General features: G+C 38.0%; 1 protein-coding gene and 1 pseudogene across 5 annotated transcripts in view; both read right to left on the bottom strand.

Annotated features, from left to right (window-relative positions):
- Positions 1-20,161, bottom strand: part of LOC112610656 (leukemia-associated protein 1) — a 441,521-nt gene that overhangs the window by 420,494 nt on the left and 866 nt on the right. For 3 of the 5 annotated variants that reach the window (XR_003116460.1, XR_003116461.1, XR_003116459.1), the window contains exon 2: positions 19,966-20,018. The exons of 1 other annotated variant lie outside the window; for it this stretch is intronic. The gene's annotated coding sequence lies outside the window, so the exon portion shown is untranslated. Of the gene's footprint in view, positions 1-19,484; positions 19,663-19,965; positions 20,019-20,161 lie in introns of those variants that run through there. One more of the 5 variants, XR_003116462.1, reaches the window with a different exon arrangement.
- Positions 2,857-3,400, bottom strand: LOC112611130 (annotated as a pseudogene).

The following is a 20,161-nucleotide window of genomic DNA, read 5'->3' as shown; positions in this document are numbered from 1 at the left end:
AGCTTTGGAGGTTATCTATTTTTTCTTTTTTCTTTCTTTTTTTTTTTTTTTTTTTTTTACACAAGGTCTCAATCTTTCACCCAGGCTGGAATGCAGTGGCATAATCAAGGCTCAATCTTGCGAGCTCAAGTGTTCCTCCCACCTTAGCCCTGCAAGTAGCTGGGACTACAGTCATGCGCCACCACACCCAGCTAATTTTTTTGTATTTTTAGTAGAGATGGGGTTTCTTCACATTGCCCAGGCTGGTCTCAAACTCCTGGACTTAAGTGATCTGCCCACCTCAAACTCCCAAAATGCTGGGATTACAGGCGTGAGCCACTGCACCCGGCTCTATTTCTTTTTGAGTAAGCTTTGGTAGTTACGTCTTTCAAGGAATTTGACCATTTCATCTAAGTTGTTGAGTTTTATTTGCTTAAGGTTTTTCATAATATTCCTTTGTTAGCCTTTAAGTATCTGTAGAATTTGTCATATTTCACCTCTCATTCCTGATATTGGTAATATGGGTCTTCTCTTTTTTTTTCCCCCTGAGCAGCCTGGCAAAAGTTTATCAATTTTATTTATCTCAAAGAACCAGGGTTTGGTTTCATTAATATTCTCAATGGACTTTGTTTTCTATTTCATTTATTTCTACTTTGATGTTTATTATTTCTTTTCTTTTGTTTCTTTGTGTTTAATTTGTTCTTCTTTTCTAATTTCTTAAGGTGGAAGCTCACTGACTTGAGATCTTTAATATTTTCTAATAGAAGCATTTTGCTTATAAATGTCTTCCTACATACTGCTTTAGTGGCATGCCACAAAATTTGATATGCTTTGTTTTTATTTTCATTCAGCTCGAAATGCCTTCTAATTTCACTGCGCTCCTATTTTAATCAATGGGTTATTAGAAGGTTATTTAGTAGCATGTTATTTTGTTTCCAAACATTTGGGGATTTTCCAGACAGCTTTCTGTTATTGATTTCTAATTTTAATTCTACTGTAGTCAGAAGACATACTCTGCATGATTTGAATCCTTTAAAATTTACTGAGACATGTTTTATTGCCTAAAACAAGGGCTGGTAAACTTCTATAAAGGGTCAGACAGTAAATATTTTAAACTCTGTGGGCCACATATGATCTTTGTCACATATTTTCTTCCTTTTTAAAGAAATCTTTCAAAATGTAAGAACCATTTTTAGTTCATGGACTATACAAAAACAGACTACATTTGGCCTCAGGGCCATAGTTTGCTAACCTCTGGCCTAGAACATGATCTATTTGGGTAAATGTTTCATGTATACTTTAAAGAGAATATATACTCTATTACAGGTTGAGTATCCCTTATCCAAAATGCTTGGGACCAGAAATGTTTCAGATTTCAAAGTTTTTTGGATTTTCTGAATATTTGTATATACATAATAAGATATCCTGGGAATAGGACCCAAGATAATTGGGTCATGTTGGTGCTCAAAAAATTTTGGATTTTGGAGCATTTTGTATTTCAGATTAGGGAAATACTCAACCTGTACTGTTAGTTTGGTTACAGTGTTGCTTGAGTTTACTATATCTTTTTAAGTTTCTACTTCTTTTAGCAATCATTTAAAGAGGGGTATTGAAATCTCTGACTGTAACTATGGTTTCTTTCTCCTTGCACTTCTGTCAGTTTTTGATTTACATATTTTGAAGCTTTATTATTTGAGACAAAACTATGTAGGATTATTGTATCCTTCTGATTAACTAGCCCTTTTATTATTGGCTTTCTTTATTCCTGGTAATATTATTTGCTTTGAAATTTACTTATTTCATGTTAATATAGCCACACCAGTTTTCTTTTGACTAATGCCAGCATCAGTATGATATATCTTTTTTCATCCTTTCACTTTTTTTGTTGTTGTTGTTGTTGTTGTTTTTGAGATTGAGTTTCACTTTGTTGTCCAGCCTGGAGTACAGTGGCATGATCACCACTCCCTACAGCCTTGACCTCCTGGGTTCAAGCTATCCTCCCACCTCAGCCTCCCGAGTAGCTGGGACTACAGGCATGCACCACCACACTTGGCTAATTTTTTGTGCAGGTCTCAGACTCATGGGCTCAAGTGATCCTCCTGCCTCAACCTCCCAATGTGCTGTGATTACAGGCATGAGCCACTGTGCCTGGTCATCCTTTTACTCTTAATGTTATTATGTCTTTGTATGTAAAATGTCTTTTTTTTTTTCTGTCTCCCAGGCTGGAGTGCAGTGGCGTGATCTCTGCTTTCTGCAACCTCTGCCTGCTGCATTCATCCAATTCTCCTGCCTCAGCCTCCCAAGTAGCTGGGATTACAGGCACCCGCCACCATGCCTGGCTAATTTTTGTGTTTTTAGTAGAGACAAGATTTCGCCATGTTGACCAGGCTGGTCTTGAACTCCTGACCTCAGGTGATCTAACTGCCTTGACCTCCCAAAGTGCTGGGATTCAAGGCGTGAGCCATCGCACCCAGCCTAAAATGTGTTTCTTATTGACATTATATAGTTGGATCTTGTTTTTTATTTTCCCCCAGCATCCAAAATCTTTTGTTTCAAGACAGGGTCTCCCTCTGTCACCCAGGGTGGAGTGCAGTGGTACGATCATGGCTCACTGCAGCCTTGACTTCCTGGGCTCAAGCGATCCTCCTGCCTCAGCCTCCCAAGTAGCTGGCACTACAGGCATGTACCACCACTCACAACTAATTTTTTTTTTTGAATTTTTTTTATAGACATGGAGTTTCACTTGTTGCCCAGACTGGTCTTGAACTCCTAGGCTCAAGTGATCTGCCCACCTTGGCCTCCCAAAGTGCTGGGATTACAGGCATGAGCCACTGCGCCCAGGCCAAAGTCTTTTTAATAAGAGTAGAGGATCCAGGTTTAGTTTTTATAGCCTTGGCTGGCCCATCAGCCTCTGATGTGCTTGAACTTGGAGTGGTCACAGGGCTTAGTGTGGCTGTGCTGGGTTCCCAGGGCCTTGCCAAAATGCCAGTACACCTCTTGGCCCTTGTAAGGACCAGAGAGCAGGATGGTGCCACAGCCTTTGAGGGTGTCCAGGGCCAGCTGGTTGAAGGTGAGGATCTTGTCCCCAGCCTTGGCGATCTGGCTGCAGGCCCAACTGCTCACATGCAGTGCACACACCTTCAGTTTGGGCACGTCCTGAACCCATTATGGTCCCCACAACCACAGCTGTTTTGTTTTCCTGGCCAGAAAGTTTCATCTTCCAGATCATCCAGGAAAGAGACAGAGATGGCCATTTGGTGCAACTCATAAATAACCTCTTCACCACAACTTGGTTGAAGGTAGAGTTTCTTCTGGCCAGAAACATATACAGCTTAACCAACAGCCTTCAGTAGATGTCCTGGCTCTTGGGCTCCTGGTATTGAACCTTTCAGTCGTTGTTGTGGCAGGAGACGACTTCCATGATGGTGCTTCCTGTTCATCCAGGTCCAAAAGCAGTCTTGCTTTTTATCTGACAATCTTTGCCTTTTAAGTGGGATATTTAGATAATATACATTTAATGTGATTGCTGATACGATTACAGTCTATTGCCTTGCCATTTTTCTATTAGTTTCACCACTTATTTGTTCCTTTTTCCACCTTTTTTTTTTGGATTCTATCTTATCTCCTTTGTTGACTTATTAGCTATAACTGTTTTGTTATTCTACTGGTTGCCTTAAGGCAGTATACATCTTCAATCTACCACAGTCTACCTTCAGTCTACCTGATGGTAAAAAATCATTTGTTTTTGTATGTCTGAAAACATCTTTATTTTTGCCTTTGTTTTTTGAATGATATTTTGCTGAGTATCAAATCCTAGGTTAACATTTTTTTCTTTCAGTACTTTATGTTCTACTATCTCTTCACTTGAAATGTTTCCAATGAGAAATCTGCTGTCAGCCTTATCTTTGTTACTCTATAACATGTGGCTGCTTTCAATATTTTTTATCACTGGCTTTGAATAATTTGATTATGACATTCTTTAGTGTAGTTTTCTTCTTGTTGAGTTCTTGGATCTGTGAGTTAATAGTTTTTGTCCAATTTGAAAATTTTGGCCATTATTTTTTCAAATATCCCTTTTGTATCTGCTTTTCTCCTCTCCTTTGATGCCTTTGATTATGTTTACATAAGGATTCTGGAAGTTTGTCCCATAGCTCACTGATGCTTTTGTCATTCTTTTTTCTCTCTTTCATTTCTGAATAGTTTCTTTTGCTATATCCTTCAAGTTCACTAACCTTTTCTTCTGCCATGTCTAATCTGCTACAAATATCATTAGCAGATCTCAGATATTGTAGTTTTCATCCCTAGAACCACACTGAGTTTTTAAAAATGTCTTTCATGTCTCTACTTTCTGAAAATATAGAATATAGTTATAATAATGTTCACTGTCTTTACTAGTTCTCACATCTTTCTCTGCTTAAGGTCACTTTCAGATGATTGATTATTCTTATCATTGTGGATCATTTTTCCGGCTTCCTTGCGTGCCTGGAAAGGCACTGTGAATTTTATCTGTTGGCTGCTGGATATTCTTCTGTTCCTCTAAATGTTCCTGAGTTTTGTCCTGGGATGCAGTTAAGTTACTTGGAAAAGTTTGATTCTTTGGGTCTTATTCTTGTGATTTGTCAAGGAGTGCTCAGTCTATAGCTCATTACATAAGGAAGAATAATGCAATACAGCTAAATAATATACTTCAAGGCAATCTTTAAGTTTAGACTTAAGATTAAGTCTAATCTTAAAAGACTGCAAAAGACTTAACTAAATGATCTTAGCAACAAATTTAATCCTCTAATAAAAAACATGAAAATAATAATTTCAGAAAAAAAATCACTTTCTTTTTTTTTTTTTTTTTTTTTTTTTTGAGGCGGAGTCTGGCTCTCTTGCCTAGGCTGGAGTGCAGTGGTTGGATCTCAGCTCACTGCAAGCTCCGCCTCCTGGGTTCACGCCATTCTCCTGCCTCAGCTTCCCGAGTACCTGGGACTACAGGCGCCCGCCACCTCGCCCAGCTAGTTTTTTTTTTTGTATTTTTTAGTAGAGACGGGGTTTCACTGTGTTAGCCAGGATGGTCTCGATCTCCTGACCTTGTGATCCGCCCGTCTCGGCCTCCCAAAGTGCTGGGATTACAGGCTTGAGCCACCGCGCCCGGCCATCACTTTCATTAAAAACTGCAAAGCACTAGAAAGAAAAAGTGAGAGGGACAGAAACTGAGAACAGTGGGTACTTCACAGATTAATTTTGTGAGTAAAGATGACTTTTGTTTAAGAATTGGTCTCTACTATATGAATGTATTTCATTCTGAGGATAGTGGTTAAAAACAGAGACATTAGGGGCAGACAGACTTGGATGCACATCAGACTCCTCCACACATTAAAACTCAACATGTATGAGCCTCAGTTATCTCATAGATCTATAAAATGCCATGTTATTTTACAAAGTAATCTAGAAGAATAAAAACTCTTAATTTCACCAATTAAAATATACAGAAAAAAGGAACTTAACCATTCCCTGATAAGCAAGCAAACTATACATCTAAATTATACATCCAAATATTGTCCCCTTTTCTGGCTCCCTCACAATTTTCAAACGGTTTTGAATGAATCAACAAACAATCACAATTTTAAAAAAAACATCTGTAGTGAGAGTGTATGATTCAAACCCTATACAATATTATCTTTGCTTTTTTCCTTGTAATACAACTATTATTCTATCTATATCAACTTAGTAACACTTAATTCTAGAGCCCCATAATTTTTCATTTGAATATAAAAGATAATGCTATCTCAAATAGATTCCAATGCTAAAATTTAATTCCATGTAACTCTTTACGTAGACAGCATACTGTTGAATATAAGCAGTCCAAAGTGAATTAATGCTTGAACCCATAACTGACAACGTAAGTTCATTATTCTTGAACAAATCTTACTTGGAAAAATCAGGTTAAATCATTTCCATTCCTAAAGTATGTATTAGCTTTTATGGCCAAATATGCCTTTTTCAAGAAGACAGTACAAAAGCTATATGAATCCCTTTTGTTTTATTCTACCAATCACTTATTTTACATTGTTACGTATTAGCAATTTTTGTTTTGCCTAATAACTGGAACTGAAAATTTACCACACGAATAAACCAGGGACACTCTGTAACTCTTGACTAGGTTTTAGGTTTTTAAAAAGTAATGCAACTCATAATTTGGTAAACATATTAGAATACCACTAGATAGGAATCTTCAATAATTAGAAATCAAGAACCTCTGCTCACTCATTTTTGTGACCTACATTTTTTTTTCTACCAATGAAGGCTTCATTTCAGAAGTATTGATTTGCTTATTTTTACTCCAGTTTTTTCATATTCCAGCAGCCTCTTTCATGTATCCTATCTATTGCTTTCTAAAATTCTACTGTTCTGAGCTCTGAGCTTTATGTCCCAAGCTTGAGAAACAACAACAACAACAACAACAAAAAACTCTAGTAGTCTACTTTGTATCTTGGAGAGTACTAAAATATTTTTAACCTTTTAATTCTGAGAACTGGGGTGCTTTGGAGTTACCCCAAAAAAAAACGTAGGAAGAAGAAAGGAAAGCTGAAGGGAAGGAGAGAGGGAGGGAGAAAAAGAGACCACTCTTAGGATGGCTTAAAGTGGTTTTGTGGGGTCAGGTAGATAACTTATGTCTTACCTCTTGTTATATGTAACTCTTTCCCTTTTGGTGTAATTGGAAAGACCCTCAACTAGGAGTTAAGAAACCCAGACTTTAGTTCCAATTTTGCTACTATCCTTCAATGTAATCACTAATCTTCTGAAATGGGACCAGGCATGAAGAACAAAATTATTACACCTGGGCCAGGCGCGGTGGCTCACGCCTGTAATCCCAGCATTTTGGGAAGCCGAGGCGGGTGAATCATGAGGTCAAGAGATCAAGACCAGCCTGGCCAACATGGTGAAACCCCGTCTCTACTAAAAATACAAAAATTAGCTGGGCATGGTGTCACGCACCTGTAGTCCCAGCTACTCGGGAGGCTGAGGCAGGAGAATCGCTTGAACCCAGGAGGCAGAGGTTGCAGTGAGCCGAGATAGTGCCACTGCACTCCAGCCTTATGACAGAGCAAGACTCTGTCTCAAAAAAAAGAAAAAAAAAAATGTATTACACCTGAGAGGGTTTACAAGTCTCTGGAGTCATAATGCATGGATAGTTGAAAAGTTAATACTCTTTGGAAAGGTGGGGCTATGGCCCTAGCCAGTACATGAAATTATTCTATTTGTATAATAAGATTGTCTCATGGCATTAATAATGATGAAGTATGCATGATTACTAGGGCAAATATAATATAAAAGGATACTTCTAAATTTTTACTCTGTGAATTTCACAGTTTCTGTGACACTCACATTCGAAGAGGGTGAACATCAATCAGTCTACTCCTTGACATACACTAGTATAAGTAGTCTTGGCTAAACCGTAAAAGAAAAATGAAGGCTGGGTATGGTGGTTCACACCTGTAATCCCAGCACTTTGGGAGGCCAAGGCAGGCGAATCACCTGAGGTCAGGAGGTCAAGATCAGCCTGGCCAACATGGCAAAACCCCCTCTCTAATAAAATACAAAAATTAGTCAGGCATGGTGGTGCGCACCTGTAATCCCAGTTATTCAGGAGGCTGAGGCATGAGAATTGCTTGAACCTGGGAGGCAGTGGTTGCAGTGAGCCGAGATCCCAAGATGCCACTGCACTCCAGCCTGGGTGACAGAGCAAGACTTTGTCTCAAAAAAAAAAAAAAAAAGCCGGTGTGGTGGCTCTGCCTGTAATCCCAACACTTTGGGAGCCAAGGCAGGAGATCTCTTGAGGTCAGGAGTTCAAGACCAGCCTGGCAAACATGGTGAAACCCTGTCTCTACTTAAAATACAAAATAGCCAGGCATGGTGGCGGACACCTGTAATCCCAGCTATTCGGGAGGCGGAGGCAGGAGAATCGCTTGAACCCAGGAGACGGAGGTTCCAGTGAGCTGAGATTATGCCACTGCACTCTAGCCTGGGTGACATGGCAAGACTGTCTCAAAGAAAGAAAAAAGAAAAATGAAAAGAGGCATATTATTCAACCATGAAATGGCTTAGAACCTTGCCTCTGAAAGTCCTGCTTGGGGCAAGGGGGACTTTTGGTGTGCCAGCACCAAACATGGGGCATCTCCTTAAAGATCAGCCTCCCTCAGAGATTTTGAAAAAATGTATAATCATTATATTTTTACTAAATATAGGACCATTATGGTAAGTAACACTACATTTACATTAAATCTAAGACAAAACATGAAGCTAAAAAGAATTCTAGCTTGGGACCAAGTTTTTAAGGCAGTTGTTCACTCCTCTCTGCTATTAACCATACTTTTGTGGAAAAGTTTGAGGTAGAGTGACTTTGATGACTATTCAAGACTGGTATATTAATACCTCTACTAGCTACAAAGATGAATGGTGGTGATGGTTACAACATAATGAATGTATTTAATACCACTGAAGTGTACACTTAAAAATGGTTAAGTTGATAAACTTTATGAAGTATTTTGCCACAGTTTTAAAATTTATGGAAAAAAACCTCTACTAAAGTTCAATATTATCAACAAATATAGACTATTATAAGAGGTTTTTATTTAATTTGAATATGCATTTCTGAATTGACTACTATATCCTGTATTCAGCTCATGAATCATCTCTTACTGTGCTCATGAAAACTATACTTGATTCCAAGTTTTAAAAACACCCATCATTCTTCTTGTGAAGAAGGACCTAAGATTAACAGTTCTCACTTTTGTGGCTGTCAGCATGCCTGCATCAGTCAATACCTGCAACACTGTCCATTGTCCAGGATTCCAATCCTGGATGGAATGCACATAAATAAGCCTGTTAGAAATGGCCATAAAATAAAGATAAATAGGATCTCTATGAAGCCACACTAGAAAATCTACTTCTAAGAATCCTTATAATATAAGTAAGGCAAAAATTTAGCTATTATGCTGGGCGTGGTGGCACACACCTGTAATCCCAGCACTTTGGGAGGCTGAGGTGGGCAGATCACCCAAGGTTAGAAGTTCAAGACCAGCCTGGCCAACATGGTGAAACCTCATCTCTACTAAAAATACAAAAATTAGCCGGGTGTGGTGGCTGCGCCCGTAATCCCAACACTTTGGGAGGCCAAGGCGGGCAGATCACCTGAAGTCAGAAGTTCAAGACCAGCCTGTCCAACATAGTGAAATCCTGTCTCTACTAAAAATCAAAAATTAGCCAGGCATGATGGCACGCGCCTGTAGTCCCAGCTACTCAGGAGGCTGAGGCGGCAGAATTGCTTGAACCTGGGAGGCAGAGGTTACAGTGAGCCAAGATCATGCCATTGCACTCCAGCCTGGGGTGACAAGAACGAAACTCTGTCAAAAAAAAAAAAAGCTATTAGATTTTTCGTTTTACCCGTAGAAGAAACTTGGGTGGAATCAATATAAATGCCCCAAAATAAGGACCTGCTTAAATTATAGTACATCCTTATATTCCATAAGAAAATACTTATTTAGACATTAAAGTATACAACTGAATATTGCTAGGAAAAAAAAAATATGAACAACAAACAGATTTAAACAAAAAGTTTAATAACAAAGGGTGTTGGGGGTAGGTATTTCAGGCTGATGGGATTATTTTTTCCTACATCCTGCTCATTTGTACTTTCTTTAATATCAATTGCTTATAATAAGAAAAAAAACCTGAAGTTTTCTGAAATATTTATTCAACATGAGCTTATCATTCACTTATTAATTCAGCAAATATTTGCATTTGTTGAATTAATTCAAACATAGTCCTTACCCTCTCCTTACCCTCATGTCTCTTAATTTACAAGGAAAAAAAAAAAGGCATGATGAAACAATCTTGGAAATTTTTTACTCCTTTCTTTCATTCTTATTAATTACCCAGTCATTCCTTTTTGTTGAGGACTCTGGCCCTTTGTTGACAGTATCTGCCTCCCCTGCATTTTCTGCCATCACCCCCCACTTCAGTGTCCATATAGAAAACCCATTGAAAAACTATGAACTCTGACTCCGTAAAACCACTTCATTCAGTAATCCATACCCAAAGCTACAGCCTCTATATTCTGATAACCAAGAAATTATTCTACAGCCTTAGAGTCCAATATATGGATCTCTGACTACAACTACTTATTCTTGCAGTTTTTTACTCCATTACTCCCTAAATACCTGCTTTCTTACCTAATTTTGACACCCATTCCTTAACTATTCTCATTTCTTCAAACTACAATCTCCCACATGCTTCGTGTCTTTTCCTATCCAGCCTAGGTTCTCAGGTACATCACCCTCTTCTGCTAACAACCTTCCTCCCTCGTTAATTCCCTCTTCCATCACCTAGAGCATATGTTTTGTACCATCTTACTTCAATTCAAACTTGCTACTTCACCTCTACCCTTACCTCTTTTATGACTCCTTTATCGGAAAAAATAAAAATAAAAAGTAAAACTATTAGCTATGAACTCCCTCAACTTCCTGCTCTAGATTTACAAGTTATACATAAAACTCTCTTACCTGTTCCCTTCTAGTCTCAGAGGAAAAGGGGTCCTTTCTCTTTTCTGGGTTAATTCCTTTACCTGCACCTTTATCTCCTACTAGATCTCACTATACTTTATCCTTTCTTATTTCTCCTCTCTGATGAGTCTGTCCCCATACTTTATAAAAATGTTAAGCTCTCTTCTCCTGTAGATCTCCTCCTCTATTCTGTAACCTCCTCCCTAAAATTATCTTTTGTTTTTAAGAAAATGTCAAGAGCCTTGAAATAATACACATTTATTGTAACCTTTCTCTTTTTTCTTTTTTTCTTTGTGTTTGTTTGGGACGGAGGTTTGCTTTTGTTGCCCAGGCTAGAGTGCAGTGGTGTAATCTCGGCTCACCGCAACCTCTGCCTCCCGGGTTCAAGCAATTCTCCTGCCTCAGCCTCCTGAGAAGCTGGGATTACAGGCATGCGTCACCATGCCCAGCTAATTTTGTGTTTTTAGTAGAGACAGGGTTTCTTTATGTTGGTCAGACTGGTTTTGAACTCCCGACCTCAGGTGATCTGCCTGCCTCAGCCTCCCAAAGTGCTGGGATTATAGGCAAGAGCCACCGCACCTGGCCCCTTTCCCTATTTTAATATACTTTCAACTCAACACAAACAGAATTCTGCCACCATTGTTTCATTGAAAGTATTCTGGCAAACATTACTAATGACAGAACTGCCAAATCCTTTTATCTTTTTCAGTTTACTTAGCCTGTCTTTACCTTCTGACACTCCTAACTTCTTTCCTTTTGAAACCTCTCTACCACTGGCTCCTTTAACTCTGAGCTCTGTTGGTGTTCCTGCCCCTCTCTCTCGGCCATTCCTTCTCAGTCTTCTGCTGCTTCCTCTTACTTTGCCCATTTACTAATTTTGGTTCTCATTTCTCTATGTTTAGTCTCTATGAGCAATGGCATCCATTTCCCTCATAATCTCAACTACCACCTATTTAGTGATACCCGTTTCCAGCCCAGGCCTTTCTCCTAAGCCTCAGTCGTGTACGTTGAGCTCCTTACTGAACTTCCTACTTAGGTATCCCATGAGTGCTTAATCTTTCATATTCAAAATGTCCTCACTGGACTTGTCATCTCCCTCTCCTGTCCCAGCGTTCCATCCCACACCCATAAACATACACACACACACACACACACACACACACACACACACTCTCTCTCTCTCTCTCTCTCTCTCTCTCTCTCTCTCTCTCAAAAGCCATGATCCTCCTCCGCTCGTCCCTGTCCTGGTTAATGATACCACCATTGTACTCTACAACCAGGACAGGGACCAGGGAGTCATTACAGATTTTTCTCTCATCTTGTATACCAGTCATCACTGCCCTAGTCCAAAAGCTCATGATTTCCCACCATGACTATAAAACCACACAAAAATACTTCCATTTAAATAACAATAACAAAGAGCATTTTTATAACATTTTTACAACATTCCCCCTAGTATTTCAATTATGAAATGACAACAGATTACCTTATTAGCAAACCATGAAGGCTATACAGCTTACACTATTCGCAGCATTTAAAACCCTTGTTTATCCCAGTACCTGATACTGTTCAGCACATGGCAGCTTGTTGCTTATCAGTTCACTTCTTAATAAAGTGAATGTGGCATATTTAAAGATATCCATAATAATTATTAAGCTATATGTTAAGCAGTCTGGGGGTCAATAATATGATATATAACAAAATACAATTATCACACCTTGTTAGTTCACCAGAATCTCTTTAAAACACACCACCCACACATACCCATAAATCAGGAAGTAGAACTGCTATAAATGAGCTTCCATTCACTCCCACCCTACTGTCATGGATAATACTTAACCTATGTATGCTCCTTCAGTTTCTAACCATTCCTCACCCCAAAATGATGAAAGTAAATACACCCTCGTGGCCCCCTTAAAGTAAAAACAGTGTATCATTAGGTGAATCAGAGGGACTTTGCTTCTCTAAGTCTTTCCTACTTTGCTCTCTGATGACTGAAAGATGCAACCTTCTGTCTCACAAGATATCGAACTGTAATTTTCCTGAAGAGAAACAAAGTACAGTATTAAATACGGCTAACTGGATGAAATGCAATCATGCTAATATACATAAAAGACAAACATGGAGCATTCTTTGGTCAACTGGGAAAGGAGATGAGGAGACAGGTATATTGGTAAGAGGCCTTCAGAAGCAATGGCTTCCAATCATTCCTGATTTTTTTCTCAGTTTTCTTTAATGCACATGTATTTTATAATTAGGAGAGAAAATGTTCAAAAGCAAGTCCACAGGTCTAGTTTAAAGGGCAAATAAGGTGGGTGCCATGGCTCATGCCTATAATCCCAGCACTTTTGGAGGCTGAGGCAGGAGGATCACTTGAGATCAGGAGTTTGAGACCAGCCTGGACAACATGGAGAAACCCTGTCTGTACTAAAAATACAAAAATTAGCTGGGCATGGTGGCTTGCGCCTGTAATTCCAGCTGCTTGGGAAGCTGAGGAACGAGAATTGCTTGAACTGGGGAGGCAGAGGTTGCAGTGAGCTGAGATCACGCCCCTGCACTCCAGCCTGCATGATACAGCAAGACTCTGTCTAAAAAAATTGTAATAATAATAATTTTAAAAAGGCAAATAAAAGTTATGTACAAAGTAAATTACATCAAGTGGTTTAAAAGAAACCTTGAACTTAATTTAACTGTATATACTAACGTTTTTTATATCTAAAAGCTTAAACTTTAAGAATTTCATTTTTCTATAAAAGAAAGTAAACGAGCATAAATAAAGGTAGAGGGAGAATTGTTAGATTCAGTCATGCACTATAAAAATTTCTTATCAGGAAAGGGTTTTATAGCTACTATATCGTAGTCTTGCAGTTTATTAAAAGTATTGCAGTTCGGTCATGTCGGCTTTGGGTTGTTTTGCCAATGGCATAAACATCTAATTATTAAAAAACAAAAAACAAAACCTCTATGCTGATAAAAATGCATCCTCCAATAAGGGGGAAAAAGTTCTTTGATTAAATACATACGATATTTTGCTACATGGAAAGTTGAAATGAATTTAATCTTCTGTTTCATATCAAACCTATCTTATTTTTTAAAAGAGTTTCCTTAAAATTAGGTAAACGGTTTGTATATACTGTCCCAAGTTCACTAGGTCAAAAATTAACAGTATGGGATCATCAAGTAAATTAAACATTAACAGCAAAACTTAAAGGACTTAAATTAAAAACATAGGGTCTAATCCTATGATGAAAAAAATAAGGAAAAAGTATTCCTATAAGAGCTATCAACTGCTCACCTATTTAAAATAAATTACTTCTTCAGAGCTGCCTTAAAAGGTTAATTTATTTTAAACATATAAGAATTTCCTAGCTCCTAGCCAGAAGGGATTTGCACTATAAGAAATAAATTTTATATATTAGGAATAGAAATGTAGTATGAGGCTCAACTGATCACACATCCTCAGTCATATCTCCTACAGACCAGAGTCTCAATTTTACTCCTGTTTATTAAAAATAAATAAGACATGAATGTAATAGATTCCTGGTTCCCTATCCTCCACAACTTCCAATTCATCCCAACTCAATACAGTCTCTGAGAAAGTCATAAGTTGTAATTTTTAAGTTTTTTACTCCTGCAGTTTACATTAAAACTTTCTTTTGATAAATTTCCAATACATCCATTTCCATTATTTATGAATCCTTGTTATGATCTAAAATTGTTCTGTAAATACAAGAATTGTAATGGATAGGACAAAAAGTTAATACCCACCCATGGTATATTTCAGACTATATATAGTGTGTGTGTATATATATATATAAAATTAATACCATTCTGGGGGTCACTGTTTGAGAGGGGCCTTGTTAAACAAGAATAACCAGAAGAAGGAAACCAAGATGGTGAAGGGTTTAAGATCATAAAACAATTAAAGACACATTAAAGGATGTTGGGGAGTGGGAATTCTGCTGTCATCATGATTCAAAAAAATAATGATCATATTTAAAGGGTTATTGTAAGCAGGTAGGAATAAATTTGTTCTCAGTAGCCTCACACTTAGACAATAGGTGGCAGTAAGAAGAGACATATTTTAACTCTTAAGATTCTATGATTCCAATCCTGAATAGGTTTTTATTAAGTTCTTACAATCCTTTATTAAGTTCTTACAAAGCATATATTATTTCAAAAGCAATGTTTCAAAACACTGTATTTAATATCTCATTTAAGGCCAACATTTTAACATTAATTTTAGAAAGATTAACAAAAACAAATGGGTTTATCCCTTTCCAGGAATCCTTATTGGTAGGTGAAAAAAAAAGTTCATACTTCCCGGCCGGGCGCAGTGGCTCACCCCACTTTGGGAAGCCAAGGTGGGTGGATCACCTGAGGCCAGGAGTTCAAGACCAGCCTGGCCAACATGGCAAAACCCCATCTCTACTAAAAATAAAAAAATTAGCTGGGCCTGATGGTGCGTGTTGTACCAGCTACTTGGGAGGCCGCGGCAGGAGAACTGCTTGAACCCGGGAGGCAAAGGTTGCAGTGAGCCGAGATCATGCCATTGTACTCCAGCCTAGACAACAGAGCAAGACTCTGTCTCAAAAAAAAAAAAACAAAGGCCGGGCGCGGTGGCTCAAGCCTGTAATCCCAGCACTTTGGGAGGCCGAGACAGGCGGATCACGAGGTCAGAAGATCGAGACCATCCTGGCTAACATGGTGAAACCCCGTCTCTACTAAAAAATACAAAAAACTAGCCAGGCGAGGTGGCGGGCGCCTGTAGTCCCAGCTACTCGGGAGGCTGAGGCAGGAGAATGGCGTAAACCCAGGAGGCGGAGCTTGCAGCGAGCTGAGATCGCGCCACTGCACTCCAGCCTGGGCAACAGAGCGAGACTCCGTCTCAAAAAAGTCATACTTCCTCAATAAGTGTTGACCATTATTAGTTGTAAATGAATTTTAGTTTAGTTCCATGATTTGTGGCCAAGAATATTGTAAGCAAAATAACTTCTCATACAGGAAAAAAAATCTTAACTCAGTATCTTCAGAGAATCGAAGTTGAAAATGCTATATATGAATCTGTTCTAATCACTTTTAGAAATTGGAGCTCTAAACCATGTAAATTTCCCAAAACAATTACATTTCCTGATGTGTGTATAAATTTTCCCCCATGTAACTAATATTGGTATCCTTTAAAAAAATCACAAAAAGTTTCTTGTACATAAAACATTTATAGATAATTAAGTACTTGTATTCATCTTCCATTAAAATAATCTACCCAACTGCAAAATAAATCTGTTTCTAAACAGTTTATTCTCTTAAGCTGATACCTAAGTAATTAAAACATGTAGTTATATACTGTTTAAATAACCTCTGAGGAGAATTTTCGAATTGTTTTTAATCTGTCAGCTACAGGGAAAAGAAATTATCCAAGATACTTGACAGAACAAAGATACTGTCAACATAACTGTAAATCAAAATGTTGCATTTTAAAAAGGGAATGTAGATGGATAAATTTGTGGGAAAAGCTCATCACATTCTTACCAAGAAATTTCAGTAAATCTTGTGTAGTTATATAATTTCAGTAGCAGATAAGATGCTATATCTAATTAAATAGTTGTCCATCTTGAGGTCTGACACTTCACAGACCTTTAAAAAAGATAAAGAAGTACTTTTTATGGATTTGTTAATCCATTAAAAAAAAGTACAGAACAGCCCAGGCAACATGACGAAACCCCACCTCTACCAAAAAATACAAAAAATTAGGTGGGCGTGGTGGCAGGCACCTGTGGTCCCAGCTACTCAGGACGCTAAGGTGGGAGGATCACTTGAGCCCAGGAGACAGAGGTTAAAGTGAGCCAAGATCACTCCACTGAACTCCAGCCTAGGAGACAGAAACCCCACCTCAAAAAAAAAAAAAAAAAAACAGAAAAATACCTAGGTGGTATTAAAATATATATATATGTATACATACACACTTAATGACTACCACAACCACACATCAACATACATACAAAATGACTTTTCACATCCTTTATTAGTTTCCTAATGCCATAAAATTACCATAAACAAATTACCATAAACTTAGTGGCTTAAAACAACAGAAATTTATTATCTTACAGTTCTGGAGGTCAGAAATTCAAAATGGGTCTTAGCGGGCTAAAATAGAGATGTAGGCATGGCTGCCTTACATAAGAGTCTGTTTTCTTGCCTTTTTCAGCTTCTAGGGCTCATGAACTATTCTTTGGCTCATGGCCTCCTTCCACCTTCAGAGTCAGCAATGGCTTTCTCACATCTCATCATTGACACGGATTCTTCTGCTTCCCCTTTACACACTTAAAAGACCATGTAATTAGGCCTCCTCAGGTGATCCGGAATAATCTATTTTCAGATCATCTGAGTAACAACCCTAATTTTTATCTGAAACTTGAATTATCTCTCACCATGTAACATATTAACAAATCCCACATAGATTAGGACATGTACATCTTTGGATATCTTTGGTAGACCATTATTCTGCTTACCATATGTATGAATGATTTTTTCTTTACTTTTCTTCAGGAACTCCATGGACCATCATCCAACTCTGAAACTATATGCAAACTATTCACATATATGCATGATTCTAGAGAAAGGGTCTATAACTTTCAACAAATTTTCAAAGTTTAAGAATCACTGAGCTGGGTGCAGTGGCACTTGCCTACAGCCCCAGCTACTCGGAAGGTAGAACGGGATGATCACGTGAGTCCAGGAGTTCGAAGCCAGCCTGGGCAATATAGAGAGACCCTGTCTCTTAAAAAAACAAAAATCGGACTAGCTCATAGAACACCAATGTTCCTTAAAAGAATGGTTTCGCAGTGTCAACAATGCAAAATTTTAGATTGGCTTTTTGATGTGTATATTTTTAACTATAATCATAAAACCTTGATATGGATTGAAAGTTTTTTTCTTGCATTTTTCCTCTGTGTGTTTTTATAGACTGTGTGGAGAGAGAGAGAGAGAGAGAGAGAGAGAGAAAGAAAACTCACCCATGTACAAGTGCAAGAAAATGATATGGATGTTCTTGGAACTCTTTTTAATATTGTAACTTTTTGTAAATTTGAAATTATTTCCAAAAAAAAGATGTATTTTTTAAATTAAGTCCATCTCAGAGAAACAAGACCAACAGGAAAATAAAAGGAACCCGAAAACCCTGCTAAGCAAACTTTTTAATACATTCAATAGTATATACTGCTTCAAAGTCTGCGTTCTTTCTTGAAAGACGAACAGACCTATAGCTTTCACAGTTTTATCTAAATAAGTTAATATGTTGAAGCCAACATTGCATCAGTTGTAGCTTACTCATTATAAACAGCAGGAGGGAAAAAAGCATAGAAATTACAAGACCTCTGTTCTTCACACTACCCATATTTACCATCCATTTGCTGGTGACTGCATTTCAGTTTCCAAGAGCAAAACCCCAGATTTTAAATTATGACTTCAGTTCTACTCCTATGACAAGTAAAGAGGGGTATGCAGAGACACTAACTGTGAGTGGAAAGGGGTAGGGGAGGGATGATTAACTCTTGACTGTATTGAAGAAAGCAAGCTGACACTTCTGCCCTAATTGAGCACCTAAGTAATTGAGTTCTTTCTTCTTATAAAGTACATTACTTTTAGGGTATTAAAGTTCCAGGCAGGAATTCTTACTAGTTTTTAACCCACGAATTTAATGGTCTGAAGTAAAAGCACTTTTTCCGTTTTTTCTTTGAAATGTAACTCAGGAATTTGCACCCCCTTGTGGTCAAACATAAATTTCTTAGTTTTCAAAAGACCATTTTTTACAATTGGGCTCTCTGTTCAGGCACAGGAACTACTGTATGTTAGTTGGTTTTGTTTTCTCCCATTTTAGCAAATCAAGAAGCTTTCATGAAAGAATTTTTCGTAAGACTTTAAACACAATTGGACTTAAATCTTCTAAAAATGACTTCCACAGAAACTTCAGTCTCTGCAAAATAGAGATAATTGCACCCACTTCATGAGTTACATGAGGATTCAATAGGAAAATGCATGTACCTGTTTATCCCAGTGTCTGCCACATATTAGGTCTTCAATAAATGTTATCATTTATCATCATCACTTTAGAATTCTCTTAACAGATTATATCTAGAAGGGGACTAAGATAAAAAATTCTACAGTGAGGAAACCAGATTGTGTTACTTACTTATGTGTAAGTTCTATTACAGTTTTACAGATGTCTCCCAAATATGCCACTTATCCAGACCCCCCCCAACTGATTGTCCCCAAAGGTACGTTATATTTTTAAAATATAAACAATATGTAGTTATCCCTGGATGCTAGAAATTTGGATGACTTTTACTTTATATATTTTAGATGGGCCTGGGTTTTTTAACTTTAACAATCAGAAAAAGCAATAAATCTATTCCATTTCCATGTATTATGAGATGGTAAAATAAATTAACATCCTTATTCGCCTAACAGGGATCATTATTCATATTTGGGAAAAATCATTTGTCAGTCTGATTTATCATTTTAAGGAGCTCTTGAAAAAGAATGCTAACCCCGACCGGTGTGGTGGCTCACGCCTGTAATCCCAGCACTTTGAGAGGCAGAGGCGGACAGAGAGGTCAGGAGTTAGAGGCCAGTCTGGCCAATATGGTGAAACCCCGTCTCTACTAAAAATACAAAAATTAGCCGGGCGTGGTGGCGCGCACCTGTAATCCCAGCTACATGGGATGCTGAGGCAGGAGAACTGCTTCAACGCGGGAGGTGGAGGTTGCAGTGAGCCAAGATCGTGCCACTGTACTCCAGCCTGGGCAACAGAGTGAGGCTCCCTCTCAGAAAAAAAAAAAAAAAAAATGCTGACCCCTAATTGCACTAACTGTAGTATGATTTTTTTAAACAACCATTAAAGAAGCCAGTTTAAAAGATCAATGACTGACTGACAATAACATTTACTAATATGCCAAGCACTGTTGAAATTCCTTTAATATTAGCTCATTTACATCCTTACAACAATCCAATGAGGTATTAATAATACTTATTTTACAAAAAGTCCAACAGATAATTTACCCAACAAGGCCACACAGCTAGTAAGTAGTGGAGCTGGGATTCAAACCCAGGCAGTTCGGTTCCAGAGTCAAGCCCACTTAAGTAGTGCACAAAAGTACCAGAGATTAAGTAGTTTATTTATACTACTCTGCCATGTTACTTCTTGATCTCAAATTGCTAAAATCCATTTCTTTTCCAATACACTTCAATAATGCAAACCATGCTACCCTTCTCCCACTTCCTTATTAGTACTTCAGGCACTTTCATATCTACTGTCTTATTTAACATTCACAATGAAGGTTTTAAAATATTTACAACTTTATTATCGTTAATTGTCCTATCAGAGTGCCCATTTTTTTTAAAGTAGACAGGTTTGCCTAGATATGGTGCTTCTACTTACCAGTTCTAAGACTTTGGGGCAGATTTCTTAATCTGAGCTTCAGGTGTCCTCATCTGTAAAGCGAAGATAATACCTACTTCATAAGGTTGTTGTGAGCAATAAACACGATTAATCCGTAAATCATTTATTTAGCACAGTGCACAGCACACAGTCAATACGTGGTAGCTGTCAGTTTACCAATGCGTTGCACAACAGA

This window comes from Theropithecus gelada, chromosome 17 (genome assembly GCF_003255815.1).
Source record: "Theropithecus gelada isolate Dixy chromosome 17, Tgel_1.0, whole genome shotgun sequence".
NCBI classification, from domain to species: domain Eukaryota; kingdom Metazoa; phylum Chordata; class Mammalia; order Primates; family Cercopithecidae; genus Theropithecus; species Theropithecus gelada.
This window is presented reverse-complemented; position numbering and strand designations above follow the sequence as displayed.